Genomic DNA, 4,654 nt, shown 5'->3' with positions numbered 1-4,654 from the left:
CTGACAAACAAAAAATGTCATATTTAACGACATGTTCACATTTAATAATATCCAGAGTACCTTTTAGTTAGAATCACTGCCTTGTGGTAGTTTTGCCTCAGCCAAATGGTTAAGGTGTGGTTTACATCCATCTCTGTCCACTTATGATACAGTATACACATGTAGTCAGTTATAGCCAAATACCTTTGATTACTGAATTACATTCACTTCATTAATGAAGTGAATGTAATTCACATTTGTGTGAACATTTGTCTGAGATTAACTCTTTGGGCTCTTTACCTTACAATATAACATACTTGAGTCAAAATTTGTTGACTGTTTAAGTGGTGCCACATGAATACAACTGAACAGATCTAAAGAAGATGTTCCTGAACTTTGGGTTTATTCGAACAGGACTGATGGATAACCACAGGACTTTTCCCCATATGATAACTACAACACATAATAAATTAAGACAGATTACTGTCCCAAACTTAAAGATAAAAGTGTATTTACGGGACTTGTTTTGTCAGTGAGGAGCAAAGTATAATTAGAAGTGCTTGTTCTGATGAAAAGTTAAACTGTAAACAGCAGCATAGTGAATAAGGATCTGTGTCCACGAATCCTCAGCAGTGACAACACTTAAACATCATAGTTCAAAATCCTTAATGCACACCTTTTTCTCCACGGTGTTCAAATTCTCTAAGCTGGTTAAGTAGAGGAAAAAGTCTGACATATTTCATGACCATTAAATGTTAGACAAGGCTCTGAAAACGAGGTTACAGTTACAAACAAAAACCTCTGCTAGTGCGCACAGACCCTAAATCACAACAAATAAGACAATAGTAAGACAAATTACTACAAAGTCTTGTTACCGCTCTTCATATAACAGTGTGACAAAGTCCTGAATGCAGCCTGCATGTTAGTACATCAAGGTCCATCTGAGCTTTAAGTAAAATACACTCAGCTTTTCCTTGGATTTTAAGAGTTGCTCAGTTCATACAGGAACTGCAGCAGTCGGAGTTAACGTGTCGCTGTGTTGCTCCTCCGTGTCAGCCATTGAGACTAGTCGCAATTTATTCTGAGAAAAAAAAAGAGAAACAACAAGTCATTTTTAAAAAGTTTGTATTTTTATAATTTTTTTTTACCTAGAGCATAAACAACATAAACAAAAAAAGGATTAGGGCTGTGCGATATGACGATATATATCAGATGACGATATAAAAATGTCTATCGTTTCATATTATACACTATTCTTTGTTTTGTGGTGTTGCAAAATAAACTGTTTACAGCAATATTTTTTTCATGGTTTTGATGGTCACTGTAGTTGCTATATTATTTCTTAAAGTTCTCTCCTTCTCTTATACTTAAAATAACCACACTATGGACGGACAAGTGACTGTTTTTACGCATACTTTCGTTACCAACAATGAGGATAAAACCATCGTGTGGCTCCGCCGTCCGCTTGTTTATTTTCCACATAAACCTTTCACAATAAAGCTCAAGTTTCTGTTGAGACTTTTCAAACTAAACTGAAATGATATACATTATTCTCAAACATAAAATTTCAGAATATGCATCAAACAAATGACCTCAAATAAAAACATCAAGTAACTATAAATGGCGCTTACAGTCACCACGCAGACGAAGGCACAGAGAATACCAGCATGGCCAGCAAGGATGAGGCAGAACCAGAAGGACCAGTCAAAAGAAATCGAGGACCTTATTGTTAAATGAGGGGCTACCTCTGTAGCATGGACATGGTTTGGTTATGAAAAGTCTGACACGCCCCAGAAAACTGTACTATGCAAATTATGCCACAAACTGGTCCCCACCACCACTCGAACACGACAAACCTCTTTAACCACCTACACAAGAATCACATGAAAGAGTTTCGAGAGAGTTTACGAATGAAAAGCAAAAAAGAGTCGTCAGGTGCTCAAAATAATCCTTAGACTCAAACGTTAGAACAGGCTTTTCCTTGCAGCACGCCGTGTAATAAATACTCAGAAAGAAAATGGCGGCCATTTAAACTCATGTCTAAAAATGTATAGTTTCATGCATCGGTCAAAACACTCGACTCCAGGTACACGACGCCCAACTGAAAACATTTCACATAAGTCGAGTTGCCCGAGAATCACAGAATTTACAGAAAATGCACTATTTTGTGATATATATCGTTATCAGGAGAGATACGTCTTATATTGGGATATGAGATTTTGGTCATATCACGCAGCCCTACAAAGGATTATAATTCACGTAGAGTTGCATACACATAACACCATTCTGTTGCAACAAAAGCAGTTTATAATTAAAGTAACATACATACCTTGAAAAACTAAATCAACCACAACATTAAACTCACCTTGTGTTTGTAGAGAAGGTGATCAGGGTTTTTCTTCATTTCCTGAGACCAGCTGCTCTGGATCATCACCAGCTTGTATCTTCATCTTTTTTTTCACTCGGGGAAGTCTTTCCTTTTCTTGGCCATTGCTCTGCACTGGAAAACCAAAGTGTGTGATCAAAGGTGAAATAAGGGATATTTTTCCACTGCAGGACTTAAAGTGCTTCAAGTAGTGATAGCTGTTGATCCATTTCTCAAATAATCTGTAAGGATCTGGATTTTTAAGAAAGATACAAATATCTCTGCTTATATTTGGCTAAAAGCTTGATATAGACAAGGCATATAGAGCCCCTGCACACCAGCACTGCACTTACTATTTCAATCAAGAAATAGTTATTATTGATTTATTATTGAATATTTTTAGTAATAATTTTTAGTATTTAATCACATTAGCACAGTGGGGTGACAAAAATATTCCACATACAAGAAATACTGCTCAGCATTTCATAAATTACATTTTCAACAAATGTTGGAGTAAAAACACAGTTACAGGGAAAATGTGTCTGTCTGTAAATATTAACTAAACATTTCTATGTGCTACAAAATAGACATACTGTAATTGTAAATGTGCTGAGGTGAAACTATACTTTCAATAATTTTACCACTACAGTCTGTTAACCACCGAAATAATCTATGCTGGTCAGCTAGCTAAAAGTCTTTACTTTAGCAGCCCAAATCAGAGGCTAACATTAGCATTTGCTAGCGTCAGCCAGGAAGGTCTGAGGCTTAAACTAGGGTTAGTGTAACTTTGCCTGAAACCCTTTAAAGTGTACAGTAGAGCCAACTGTAAAACACAGGTATTGATACAGTACTTATTAGAGTCCTAGAATAATTTCTAGAACCATGAAGTTCTCACTTTCCCAGTTATCCACATCGCTGACTTTCGCTAATTAGCTAGTTAGCAGTCACAGCTGTGTAATACCCAGAGAGACACAGACAGCTAACTATAATATTTATGAAAACTGGTTCAGCCACTGAAGGGCAAAACTGGTGGTATCACAGTAAAAATTATTTTAACATTAACTAAAATAAAGCTTAAGTCATGTTAAACCTAAATAACAATTATTTTAAAAAATGAGTCAGCAAAATATTCCTGACTTGTCTGGAGACAGCCGAAACCAGTTAACAAATAAATTAACAATTCTTTCTAAATAAAAACACGGAGTCTTTTGAAAAACATTATTTTAATAAAACGAAACATGAGTTTTAATACTTACCACAGAAATTTGAAGGCAGTTTCTCCAACTTCAGAATCCAAAATCCAGATGAAGCCTGAAAGAAGCCTAATGGCTGCTCTTGCGCTTACTTTTCCCTCCTTTTCAGGTTCTTTTTCCCACAATGCATTGCAGTAGTTGAGAAATACAGAAAAATACCTGTAAATGACTAATACGGAAAATTCCTTCACGTTTATACAGTAGATTGTACTGTATTTTTACGGATTTTTTTTACAGTGTACTATATAGGATGAAGCGACCTCTTTGATCCTACACTTGGCTGGAACCAGATCCATGTCAGTTGTCAAATTAGCAAATGAGTCACATTTGTACCAGCCACAGCTGGAAGCTTATGATCAAGATTCAATTAGTGACTATGGTGAACACAGTAAACTGTTAAGCATCTAAGGAGCTAGATATTTTTCACTGGAGTTCATCAGGTGAGACCATCACAGTCTTTACAAGAGAGCCGATACTCAATTTTACCACAAGGATAGAAACACTAATCATGATGCAATGTTTGGGGACCATTCTTAATTTCGTTGTACCTGTGACAATGACAATAAAGTTTCTGATTCTGATTCAAAAGAAATGTTTATGTCTGCTGGGTCTGTAACCTGGAAACTTACATGCTAACAGTAACAACCTTTTTCTTTTTTTTCAGCTTTTTTTCTATCAAGTAGGGGGGAAAAGCAGTTTGTAGTCTTCGGTGAATGCCTTCCTGTTTCTAATGCACACAAATAACACTAAGCAATGACAAAACTTGCATTTATTTTTAAAGAGGTTCAGAGAAGGTAATGCAATCTTGCATGTCCAGATAATGGTTGCAACAAAACTAAAGACTACATCGAATTCATACCTATACATGAACTCTCATACTAATTATTCATGTTAATGCTAGCATGGTCAGAATACAGGAAAATTATATAGACTAGTAAATCCTCTGATCAAATCAAAATGCAATGCCTCCTGTGAGAGAAATGTTCCCCAAAGATCAGTACACAATACAACCAAAGAGAAATATCACTTAAGAAATGCAGGGAAACTGTAATTACTT

The 4,654-nt window shown here is 35.9% G+C and overlaps 1 long non-coding RNA gene across 1 annotated transcript; it reads right to left on the bottom strand.

Moving 5' to 3' along the window:
- Positions 1–217: 217 nt before the first annotated feature.
- Positions 218–3,753, bottom strand: LOC146661430 (uncharacterized). Its single transcript, XR_014913603.1, has 3 exons — positions 3,601–3,753; positions 2,345–2,479; positions 218–1,060 (listed from the first exon to the last, which is right to left on the bottom strand). It is a non-coding gene; the product is annotated as an uncharacterized LOC146661430 (long non-coding RNA).
- Positions 3,754–4,654: the final 901 nt, after the last annotated feature.

This window comes from Rhamphochromis longiceps, linkage group LG10 (assembly GCF_057381845.1).
Source record: "Rhamphochromis longiceps isolate RC_006_pf linkage group LG10, R_longiceps_female_GT1.1, whole genome shotgun sequence".
Classification (NCBI taxonomy): domain Eukaryota; kingdom Metazoa; phylum Chordata; class Actinopteri; order Cichliformes; family Cichlidae; genus Rhamphochromis; species Rhamphochromis longiceps.
The sequence above is the reverse complement of the archived record's forward strand: the minus strand, read 5'-3'. Positions and strand labels throughout refer to the sequence as shown.